The following is a 13030-nucleotide window of genomic DNA, read 5'->3' on the forward strand; positions in this document are numbered from 1 at the left end:
TGTAGTAACAATAGTTAAACCCCATTACTACATGCTTAAATAACAGAAATAGAAAATCATACCTGCAAATGTGATGTATATATAACTTTCACTTTGGGATAGACCTCTTGGACCGTATGTCACATAACAATTATAACAGCCATTACCCTGCAAAAGAAAAACTATGCAAGTGTGAAAATGAGAGATGAAATTCAGGTGCATTCCTACGATAGAATGTATGGATCAGTAAGCAAGTCTTGGGGCAAGACAGGGCAGGAAAATCAGCCACAGCACTGAGCAGTCGGCTCATACACATTACCAGCTGTTAGACAAAAGTATGTTGAGAGCTTCATAAACAAAGAAAAGCACAGATAAAAACCTGAACCAAGGCACCCTGTGGTCCTACAACTTTGCTGGGGCTGGGATGCTAACAAAAACCTTTGTTGATTTCCTTCCACTCTAATTTTAATTCATCATCACAGAATGGAAAAGAAGGAAGGATCTTCTCTTCCTTGATGTTCATGTTTGCTTTTACTTCTTAATGTTCTTAGACATTGCCAGTACTGCTGAACTGGCAGAGGGATTTGCATCAGAACAAATCTCAGCTGGATTTTTAACCCAATAATGTTAAGAGATTGCTTCTTTCCCATTTAAGTGTGTATTTACCCAGAGTGAGTTAACACTGCAAAACCAGAAATCTTTCAAACAGGCATTTCCGATTTAAAATATTCAGGGACCTTCCCTCCCCCATTCACCTCAGTGGGAGTTTCTGACTGAATAATTAAAGACAAAGTTATCTTCAGAGGTTGAAGAATTAAGTCTGCTTTTGAAGCAATGAGATAATGGGTACCCAAGAAGCAAGAGAACAAAGTTGCTTACAGCATGATCCCAGTCACTTAGGGGGTAAGGCTCAGAGACACAGAAGCTCTCTCAACCAAAGCCAGCCCCAGTATCCAAAATCCCAGCAAAACACAGATGACAGAGCAGAATACTTACACAGAAGAGCAAGAATACTTACATTATGGGATTTACTTTAATCCATATCATAAAACTAGGTCAGATGACTATCTGTGCAGGTAAGAATGAAATGAAGAACAATAAGTGCAAAAAATAAGATAGAAGGGAAAGTTAAGGTGAAAGAGCAAGGCAAAGAAAATACTGTACTAGGCCTAAGCAGCAAAACATGTGAACATTGCTGCTGGAAGTTTAATATGCAGTACTCCATGTTGAAAATAAAACTCAAGGAAGGTGTCCTGTAAGGTTGTAGAGGTGGGATTTATGTGACACTCACTGTATTTATTTTTTATGTCCACACTAATAATACTTCGATGCCATCTATACTAGTTTCAGACCAGGAATGCTATTTCCTATTATTATTCCAAATAATTAATGGATTGTGTTCTGCCCAACAAGTTGAGGTGACGTAGTCTAATGTCCTATTTACTGAGCCAAGGTTTGGGCACAGAAGTTCTGCAAGGTAAATCAGTCGTGGGATCATCCTGCCTGTGTCTGTGAAAGGTGTATATTTTATGAGAATTCTAGACTTTATTCAGTTGCACATATTATTATATTTTTCCTAAAGTTTCGAGTTCTAGAAAAGTTTTCCAAAAATGGGGAGAGCGGAGAGTGGGCAAACATTCATGAGAAAGGAAAAAAGTTATTTACAGCAAAGCTGAACTCCTTCAGATAATTGACTAATAAATGTTTGACTTTTCTCACCCACTTTCTGGAGAGAGATTCAGGCTTAAGAAATAAAGTCTCTAAATTAAGAAGCTTAATAATTTCTGCATTTAAGATGACTTGGTGGCTTGTGGGAGTGCTTAAGGTTTATGCTAGAAATTCCCTTGCATCCCAGGGATCAAGAGTAGAGGCTGATAAGATAACTCGAGGCACGGGAGCAGCATGTCTCACTCCACTGGCTCTGTCATTGGAGAACTTTAGTAGCTGGCATGAGGATGAGTCTACCTCTCTCTGAAAATCATAAAAAAGCAGACAGCTACACTATGCCTCCAGTTACTACCACACTTCCCCTATGAACAGAAACTCATTTCCACTGCTCCAGTGGCTGTTTTCAGATTTCTTCATCATGGTAGATCCATTATCAGACAAAGGAAAAGGAAAAAAATCTTTGTCCTAGGTAATATCGATCATCAAATAGCAACATACCTGAGATGAAATCACAGATGCTACACTGAGAGCTGGAAAAGCCCTGAAGGCTTTCTAGAGGGGGTATAAGTGTATTTGATCTTCCTGGCCCTCTATGCTCATTCCTGACAAGCAGTGACAAGTGACCAGGAGGCAGTAATTGGCTTCAAGGCAGCTTCACTGTGACTGAGCAAGGAAGTGGGATCATATTTTTGCTGTGCAAACCCAACCCAAGGACTAGCCCAACTGAAAAGACATTTTCTGAGGGCAAAATTCAGCTTTTCTATGATGATATCTTGGTATGATACTCTAATAATATAAATACACTGACTTGTATTATTCTTTTCATCAATTTTAACCCCTAAATCCTTTCTAAAAAGGCAAATAAACAAGAAACTCCCACACCATTATCCCTTCTGTTTTAGGAATTTTTTTTTTTCGAAGATGAGGAGAAGAGGCAAAGGAGATTTCAAAGGCTTCTTGCACCTGTTAGCCCACCCTGCATTGCACCTGTGAAGCTGCTTTTCACACAGCCTCTCTGCTCACATGTGGAAGCAATATGCTAAGTGCAACACTGAAACGTGTATTATACAGCTCAGTTACTTAGATACTGCATTTAACTAGAGACACTTATTCCCATCAATTAATGGTTAGCCAGTGTGACTGAACACCGGAAAATACTCTCTGTGAACGTTTGTTTCAGTTCCTAGTGAAATTTGCCTGCAATCACATTCCTTCTGCCTACACTTCTCTCAAATGAGCTATTCATTAGTTTTATGCTAGGCCAGGAATATGCACTGAAAGTAGAGCTACTTGAAACAATTTCCAGTTCAACATTTAAAAAAAAAAAAAGAGGAAAGGGTGGGTGGAAATTTAGTCCGTGTTCTCAGATATGAAAAGAAAAGGAGTGAGAAATAAAAATTGAAAGGGATTTTCAAATTGTAACTATGGCAATGACAAGTTTGTAAATGGCAGAGACTGTGAGCGAGTAGCACTGACTTTTGTGCTCCCCAGAAGTGGGGGCATCGTTGCAGGTATTCAACAAACTGGCCCCAAATGGTGTCTGAGGCCATCCAGGATGTTACAAGTTCAAGGCAAAGGCTCGAAGTTATAAGGTGAACCACAGGCATGCCAAAAAGGAAGTACAGAAGTTATGTTCCCTATTGTCTTCCATCCTCTTCTGTCTTCAGACTGTAAGTGCTTCAGGACATAACTGTACATATGCACGTTGTCAGATAAAAGCAGCAGAGGCAGGCAAAAATTATGGTGTGGATGAAAATAGTTGATCAAAATGGTTCAACAAATACACTTACAAATGTATCTTTATCTTCAAATTATTCATAAAATGTCTGGCAAGGAGCTCCGAGTTCCTTTCAGGAGGTTTTGTAACCAAAATTTACCTTGAGAGCTGGAAATGTGTGTCAAGAGGAAGAGATGTAGGAGGAGCATGGCAGCAGCCCAAGGGTTAAGACAGCTGCAAAAAAAATCCAGGAAGATGGTAACACAGCAAACACCTACTCAGCAGAGTTAATGCCAAAGATCAAGTTATGGCATGTAGCTGGTAATATTGCTGAGGTCAAGAGGCTGTGAACTCCTTCATGATGGTTATCTCTATCTTTCAGCTTCCTATATTTTGACTTTACACTCCATTTTTCTTCCACCAGGCCTCATGGTAAGTGCCTAGTTGATGGCTATTCTGCTTAGCCTTTAAGAAATAAGGGTAAGCCCCAGCCAGCATTTCTGTGGTTTCTGTTTCCTGTGTCAGCAAATAACTCTGAGTACAAATGCATTCCGGAAAATCAGGGCCTGTTCATGGACAATTTGTGAACATAAGAAGACTCAAAAAATTCAATTAATAGCTGACTTGGTATGAATTATTATCTCCACCTCTTCTGTTTGCTGCTCAGCAACTGTGTGTGGCCAGTTAAGCCAACACACGCCCCCAAAAACATGAGACGCATGCATCACTTCTGACCTTGTTCTTCCTATGACCTTATAGCACTGGCTTGCAGAAAGAATATGTGTATACAAATACCCTGGCGTCACTTCAAGAGCGGTTCAGTAAGTAGTTCACAACTGCTGACCATCTGGCTGTTAGATCTAAGAGGGATCTATTAATGTTAGAGCTAGAGCAGTGCCAAGCTGCAGCAGAAACTGCACGACCAAAGTTCATGCAGGCCGCCCTTAAAACCCTGACAGAAATCATTGCAATTGTTTTATCCACCCATTTACTCAAGTAATGTCACATTATCGCTCGTGCCGTCACATCCAGAAGTGCTTCACAGGAAGGAGCTCCAATATTTGATAGAACAATTATAGGCAGCCTCTAACAGCTTTAAATCTGGGTTTATGTCTTGATGATATACTGGAAAAGACAAGTTTCTGTGCATTCTCCTGCTCCTTCCTGCCCTTTGAGATGATCAAAAGCAATGGAATAGATAGACATAGGTGCTGTTAAGACAGTGGCAAGCATCAGATAGTGGCAACATAAATTAAATGGAGCTCTGCATTGTAGGATGGTTTTACCATGCCCTTGCTCAGATTAAAGCCTGGTAGAATAATTTTGTGTCATCCAGCAGTTTTACTGCACTGGCAAAATATACAATAAGTAAAGAACAAAGAGTGTGTGTGGGGGGATACATGAATATATACAGTTTATGGGTCGATTTATGTATCATGGAAGCTGATACACAAAATCTGTACTCAGACATCTCTCCATGCTTCTATTTTGTTGGTGTCACAAAAGAAATGATCCTGTGGGATTTGCCAGTATCATCAAGCGTGTCAGTTTACAAAGGTCCTTCCATTTACTGGAAGCAACAAAAAATAAGAGCTGTGAGAAAGATAAAAAAAAAAGTATTGTATTAGCATTGCTACCAATTTTGAAAAACACTTATTAGTAATTTTGAGAACAATAAAATTTAATAATTAAGTTTGCATTTTATGTTGAAGAATATTTGGAAAACTGTCCAAATTCCCATTCTTTCTCTTACAGATACATTTATATATGTTTGGAATATGTATTAAGTTTCAGGTAAAAGTTTAAAATTCTTTTTCTAAGTATTTTCTCTTTTTTTATTACTGGCCTGATTGGTCTAACTTAAAATATTATCTCTAAGTACTTTTACCTCTTATGTATGCTTCCAATGAGTAGATCAGTCTATGAAATTTAGGAAGTTGATCTGAACCAAAGCCAGTATAAAAACCTTTTGAGGTTTACCCATCACTGCTTACAATGCTGTTTTGAAAAATAACCTCAAGGCTATTTAATTAATTGTTCATTCTTTTAGTCTCCCAGCCCAGGTAGATTAATACCTATGCTGCCCATGGATCAATGAGTTCTGGAGTTTCCTACAGATTAGCACATCTGTAGTTTAAAGCCATTTTGCCTTAGAAGGAAAGAAAGAAGTAAAGAAAGAAAGAACAAACGTATTCCCATGAGAAACCTTTCAGGGATCAATTCATAAGCAAAGGAAAACATGCTATTCTCAGCAAGGAAACAATGTATTTTTTTGTCTGCTACAGTGATTAATAACATTCTATAGCTAGAGTCTATTTAAAGGGCTCCATCAATCCATGTAGGCCAAAAGCTGACCCACTTTAAATTCTTAAAATGCAATGAGAATTGCCCTCAACATTTTTTTTTTTAATTATAGGAGTAAGTGGGAGCTATAGAATTGCCACCAACAATATCTTTCATCAAGAAAATTTAGTATCACCGTTGAGAAGACTCAGAAATAGTGACAGAAATCCTAGAGCTCTAGGGGAAGCAGCTTAAAAATCTCCAAATCTCAGGGTAGATAGGGACCACAAAGTATCATGTTGTTGGGTTTGTTATGCATACAGCAATTCAGAAGAGCGATTTCTTCCCCAGTTTTAGTTTCAAAATCCCCAACAAGGTTCTGCCTGTCTTCTGGCCTCAAGGTTCATAAACAGATTAAAAAAGCAAAGTTTTGTCTGCCTGTTTCTGTGTAGCAGAGGTGGTGATGTTTCTCTGGAACTGAGGAAATAAATTCAACACTATAAGCATTTAGGAGCTCAGAGATTACATTTTAGGTTACAGTTAGTAGACTCAACCCTCAGCCTTGAGCCTTCCCTCTTCCACATTCGCTGGAGATGGATATTTGCTGGTCTTCCTGGGTCATGACTCTGAAAAGGACCAAATCCTTTCAGGAGATATTTAGTCAGCAGCCCAGAGAGTGCTTGATTGTCTCAGATCAGACCCTTGAGCTCTCCTTCAGCAAAGTATATAGCTTCTCAGATGGAGAGTAATCTTGATATTAGTAAAACTACTCAGATATGCAAAGTCACATTGGGATTTTAGTGGGTAGGGGACCTTCTGAATAAATAAATTCATAAATCCTCAAAGCACAAGAAGGCTGAAAAAATAATTTTTAAAAATCATCAGAATCTTCAGTCAAATTAGATAAGGATCTCATTTATTGTATCTAGTGAAAAAGTGCAATTTACTGAAGACAAAAACTGAATTATTAATACACAGCCAATAGCCAAACATAAAATAGAGTGTATGCTAATTTCAGAGTTCAAATAGGCATTTATGATCCTAAATTTAGTCTCCCATTAAAAAAAAGTACCTTGGCTGAGCTGTTTAAAAACACATCAAACCCTTTAAGAGTGAGGCACACAAAAATAGGGTAGTGTCTTCAGTCTCAGAAAACCAGGCAGCAAAAGAGCAAGTGATCAACGCCTCCACCCTCAGCACTGCATGGCTAGCATGCAGGAGGAGCTGTGAGCCCCCACCCCACCTGATGGGATGGCTAACAAATAAAGTTAGCAGGGATGATGACAAAACAAAATCCTTGACATAAGATGGAACAGGTGAATAATGAGACAAATTCTTGGGATCCAAAGTATTCTGCCATGAGAAAAGATGTGAACTAATGTGTGGGGAGGTGCAGCCCAGGTCTGCAGCCCGTGTGTGCATCTGGGCTGTACCGCCTGCTGTCAGGCTGGGACTGAAGGAGGCCAGCAAGCGAGGCAGCAAACAAGGGCTACTTGTTTCTGTGCTCCAACATGCATCTGTCTGGTCCCTTTGATTCATGAGTGTCTCAGGTTTGTTTTTTCCACCCTCTTGGGAACAAAGTCTTCATGCTCCCTTTGCTCTCTTTTTCATGTGAAACTCATGTGGTGCTGTAGGACTCTGGCTTCAAAGGATTTAGGGCAGTTTATAGCATCTATATATCAGGCCCACAGCACTTTGAAAATTGGGGAGCTTAGGCTTATATGACTTTAATGTTCCCCCTAGATATGGCCCTACACTGGCAAGATGCACAGAGGCTGACATCACCTGCCTGTAATACATAATGAAATTCATACTTGAATGGCAAGTACTTAAGGTGCTTTTTTTGTAGTATATCACCAATGATTTTCTCACTCTAGTTATTACCTATTTCTAAAACCTTCATTACAGAATCAGTTAAAAAATAACTTTCTCCTTTTAAAATGTTGATTTGTTTTTCTTGCAGAGAATGTGTTGCAAAATGTCAAGGTAAGCATTAGTTAAAGGACTACTACACCATGCCAGCAGGAGCAATTTGCTTCTTATGCATATATTCCTGAATATTATTTTGTTCCCTTTCTTGTTGTGAATGGGAACCACTTCCTTACAGGAGCTGAGGGTTTTCCTCCCCCCTCTCCTGCCCTTTCTTCACCAGCTCAACAGCAGGGGCACATTGAGGGCATGGGCAGTGGAGGCACTTATGGCATATCTGTACATTAAGATACAGTTGCTCTGAATAAATGCAGTCAGCAGGCATCATTTCAGTCTGAAAACTCAACATTTTCTGTGTGTTAAAACTATATTAAGCCATTTAATTGTTTTGTGATTACCAGAACACTTACCTTGCGAGGATATTAATTATCTGAGCATAAAAAGACCAAGTTTTTCTGTAAGGAGAGAGCCATTTTTTTTTCATTTTTTTTTTTTTAAGTTATTCAAGTTTATTTTACTCATTCCAGCTAAATAGATCTTGCCTGGGAAAGAGGAAAAAAATGGGTCTAAATGCAAATTAACATTGCTGTTTAAATATCACAGACCATTTTCTCTGAGCCCAGTTACAATAACTAGTAATTATAAAAATTGCTTGCCTTGGGCTTCTGGCTAAGCCAATGCTAAACTTGTCCTTTTATTAGATCTGTCAGACTGAGTTAATTATCTTTATGATAATAGATGTGCCTTACCTCAAACAAAACAAATACCCTTATAATTAGCTTTTTAGTTAGAATTTTAATTTATTTATAAAGACTGTTTGTTTTGTTTCTTTTTTTTTTTTCTTTTACAAAGAAGTTTTGAGCTTTAACAGGTTACTAGTCAGCTTAGTAATGTTTAAGAAAAAACAGACTCATTAGGTAGACCAAAATGTTTTGTGGTTAACATTGTTCCCACCTAGCCACTGTGAAATCTGTTGGGTTATGTGAACATTCAGGTGTATATTTGTGGAGAAGACAAGGGAGAGGGAGAGAGGAAGAAACAAGGCATGTTCTCTTATTCCAGAAAGTTTTCTCTGAGCTGGTTTTCGAAATAGCACATTAACCAAATTTAATGGTGAGGCATGCTAGCAAACACTAATCCTGGCTGCATATTTTCTTTTGAATCCTTTTTCTGAAGTCAGAGATGAACTTTTGTTAGACTACTGAAAATAGAAAGCACAGTCTTGTTTAATATATCTCTGTCTCCACAAAATCCCTTTCAATCTCTCTCTCTTTCTCTCTTCTTTTTTTCCTTCTTATCTTCCTCATATATTCTCAGAACTGATCCTGCAAGCCCTCCAAGCAGAGCTCCTGGTAAGAATTGAGGGCTTGCAGAATGGGGTCTGTGCTTCATTCAGTCTTTCAGATGCATTTATTCCACTAAATAAAAAAATGTACTTTGTGCATCATGGCTATCTATTATTTAAAAAAAAAAAAAAATAAAGAAAACGTTTCAAATTTGGGCTTGGTGGAAAATGCAATCTACAGATGAATGAATTAAAGAACATGGTTAGGAAACAAGTGCCTTGTGTATTATTTTAGTTCTGTCACACTGATAGGATTGAGATTAAATTTGTCAGATGAAGCCTGTTTAAATCAGAGTCATAGTGTAACTTCTCTTGATCTGATTGTCCCCGTGGGAGTGAGGCAGTCCTATCTGACAACATTGTCAAGGTCTCAGGTCATTAATATTTCTGTCAGAATTTGAGATCCAAGGATTATTTGAGGCTAACTAATACTGTTTTATCATCTTATTCCCTCTCTATCGTATCTCGTTGCCTCTCTACTGAAGTACTGGAACAGGTTTGATATGCAACAAATGTAAGGGGAATGTGGATAAAAAATGTGGTGGCAATTACAGTAGGAGGAGACATTACCAATATTTACTAGTTTTTCAATTAATAAAGTAATTTGAAAAGTAAACAGCTTTGCAACCAAATGAACGCAAATGCAGCTGTTTGGTAATGAAAAAACCCAACCCATTACTATGCACCTTGTGTAAGCATGCAAAATGAAAAAGGGACCCACTTGAAATCAACAGACATATATCTTTCTTCTCTATATAACTTCTATATAATATATAATTTCTATATAACTAAATTTATAAGCTCCGCAGAATTACAGGAAATACTACTAAACAATAAAATGTATTATTAAATAAAAGAATAGTGATAGCTAACATTAAAACAGCCCAATACTGATATATTTCTCTTAGCAATTAAAAAATCTTCATCTATTTTTGTAAGTTAAAGGTTTTTGCTGAAAACAAATACTTCTGTAGCTAATAATTAAAACTATTGAGACAGGTTATGTTTGCCTGAATTTGTACAGTCTACTTGACTCTCCTAAGTCACCATTAGACTCTATGTTTACTCTATATTTTTGAAAGAAAAGGAAAAAGAAGGAAAAGGAGACAGGAAATCAAAATATAAATGGAAATGTTTTAAATGTAAGGTGTGTGAAATATAACCTCCCTCCAACAGACACTCTCAGAAGTAAGGTTTTGTTGCCAGCCATATTTGCTTGCAGATCTAGAAGTGATGTTAAATCTACTATTTAGGATGACCAAGTTTATAACTTTTTGAGTCCTTCTGTACTCTTCCACTAGGCCCCTTGCAATTTACAGGGCTATGTGGCCACTTCTTTTTCTGGCCAAGGAGACAGGCGAGGAGACAGCCACATCAGCTTTCTGGAGAACCCAGAGCCCCTGGCGCCAGGTCTGTGCTGATTGCCCAGGCTAGCTGACAGCCCCATGGGCAGGGTTTCTGCACACACAAAGTCCTAGTGATCCTCCTCAAAACCAAACAGAATTTGTTTTTCAGCACTTGTACTGCAGCTAGAAAAAGGTATTAGAACTATAGAGAACCTCTCCTCCCAACCCCCCATCATACCCAATGGTGGCATTGTGCTTTTGCCGATGGAGAAAGAGGACTCTGGTCTGGTGCTTCCCCTGGAGTCCCAGAAAACCTTTGCTGCTGACAATAAAAAAGCTGATCTCTGTTTTTTACTCAGCAAGACGAAGTACAATACAGCACCGACATTAGTGAAAGTAAGTTGATGCTTCTTCAGTCACCCCTCATTCCCAGCTCAATTTCCTGGTCCTTTGCACCAGTTCTGGTGCCTGTCTGATCCTTTACCGAGATGGTTCACAGAGCTGAACTAGCAGTAACTTATTTTCTGATTTAGACTTATTTTCTGATTTTCAGCAGTATCTTGTTTTTCTGATTTTCAGTGACTCTCTGCCCCCCCTCCCTGTGGCATCAGATGAATGCTGGTTGCAGGACAGGTGGGACTGTGAGGCTAGAGGCAAACTTTCAATCTCTGCTGCTCACAGGTCTGTGACGCCAGGCATTGCTGCCACACAGCTATGCACCAGCTGGGGTTTTGCAGTGATTGCTGGGATTCTCTTTGCCCAAGCCAGTATTTTATCTTTCCTGAGTAGTTTCTTAAACAAAATATTTTGATCTATCTATTTGTCAAGCAATGCAACGTAAAAAAAACCCCTCACATAACACAAAACAAGCTAGACAGATCCCAGCTTTCTGTACATTTTGGGTGGTTTTTTTTTACTTTCTTATCTTTTCTTTCAGATGTCCCAGTTAGATGGGAAGAATACACTGTATACAGATAAAGGAACTGGGGTTAAATTACATTGTTGACATTATTGCTTACACTTGTACTAGAGTAAAATTCCGTATTTTCTGTGGCCATATTAGTGCTTTTTTGTAAAAAACCATAACAGCTTCTGTTCAAGGAATTGGTATTTTTCAAGGAGATGCTTCAGTACTATAGAAACAGACCTAAGATTTAGATATTCTATACATAACCCATAATAATAATAAAGATTATAATATGCAGTCTGCTTTTAGTAGTCCTAGAGGACTCTACATGAACAGAAAAATATGTTGTGAACGCTATCAACATAAAGAAAATCTTGTTCCTCTGCAAAATTTTCCAAAGTCCTCGTTAGCATTTGGAAGATCCTGATTGAAATAGAAAGAATTTAATTTCCCTAAAAAACTAATGCACAACACCCTAGAATAATCTATTTTTACAATTACGTGGTCAGTTATATAAAAACAGAAAGCTTCTTACCATTGAGCAGTCATTGAGGAAAAGTCATATCTGTACTTGACTCTGTTCTGCTCTCTTATGAGTCTGATGTTCTGTCACCATCCTGCAAGGACACCTCGACATGGGCATGGCAGGGCTGGCTCTTAAAAAGACTTTAGAGTGGCACTTTAATCTTTTAGCATTTTAAAGTGAACTTCAAAATGGAATGCATCTGTTGCATATTTGCTTTAAAACTGATGAATGGATCCCTCAGAATATGAATGTTCACTAAAGCAATGGGAAAAGAACATTACTAGGTTGCAATTTCAGGTCTTCCAGTTAGGAAATGTCACAGCTAGGGCTGCAACTTCAACTCCACCGCCTTGGACATCATGATACAAGTTTTAATTAGTTCCAGTCTCTACTTTTCCACAGTACTATTGCTTTACTGGATGGAAGCACAGTATGCATCCCTTCTGGCTGCCCATAAAATATAAAATGATGAATAACATTGTTACACTGGCCAAATATTATTAGTAAAACATCTCAGTGAAAGGTAACTGGTGTATATAAATTCTTTGCATTTGTATGTACTGTACATTATTGTGAAAGTTACTCTTCTCATGAGAATAATAGTGTCAATTAGGCTGTCAAGGATGAGCGAGCCCATCATGTGAGCTTTGACAGAATGCTTGGGTTGATTAGCAGTTATCATAGCTTAATATTTACATCTGAGTGGCTAACATTTTACAAAGTCTCTTCAAATCTTTTCTGCTTACAGAACTGCATTCATAAATATTATTTGTCTTGAAAAAGAAACATCATCATATCCTGTACATCTCTTAAATATGTTCATTTAAATAGGTTGTGGGCATAGTTATCAAATCAAGATTAAAGCACAGTTTTTCCTTACTATATGAACAGGCAAAAAATGAAGCAAGTCACACTACTTAGGATTGTTGAACACAAGGTTGCGTTTCTCATTCCTGTATGTAGTTTCTAAGACTTGTCAAAAATGAGTGATATTTACTGCTTGCACCACTGGGAAAAGTAAAATCTTCTACCTGTGGAAGAAAAAAAGGCAGACAGTGTCCTGTAGGTTAGAGTGCATATCAGACTCAGCACTTGGCTTCATCCTTACAAGAAAAGGAAGGATTTACTAACCCAGTTCTTGGACACCATGTCTCTTTTCTTGGGGTACCCTTCTTTCCAAACAGACATCTTTCATCTTGGGAACTGGACAGGAACTGGTCTTCTCCTTCATGTAGCAACAATGGAATGAGGTGGACATACAAGGAGGTGTATTATATACAGGAGCTGGCAGCATAGCTCCTGCTTTGCTCTGCAGTCCAAAGGCAGAGCA

The 13030-nt window shown here is 38.3% G+C and overlaps 1 long non-coding RNA gene across 1 annotated transcript; it reads right to left on the reverse strand.

Moving 5' to 3' along the window:
- Nucleotides 1-60: 60 nt before the first annotated feature.
- On the reverse strand, nt 61-11798 carry LOC147652953 (uncharacterized). The gene is made up of 3 exons (XR_015287621.1): nt 11710-11798; nt 998-1047; nt 61-147 (listed from the first exon to the last, which is right to left on the reverse strand). It is a non-coding gene; the product is annotated as an uncharacterized LOC147652953 (long non-coding RNA).
- Between the last annotated feature and the right edge of the window lie 1232 nt (nt 11799-13030).

Source organism: Cyanistes caeruleus, chromosome 5 (genome assembly GCF_971803275.1).
Source record: "Cyanistes caeruleus chromosome 5, bCyaCae1.hap1.1, whole genome shotgun sequence".
NCBI classification, from domain to species: domain Eukaryota; kingdom Metazoa; phylum Chordata; class Aves; order Passeriformes; family Paridae; genus Cyanistes; species Cyanistes caeruleus.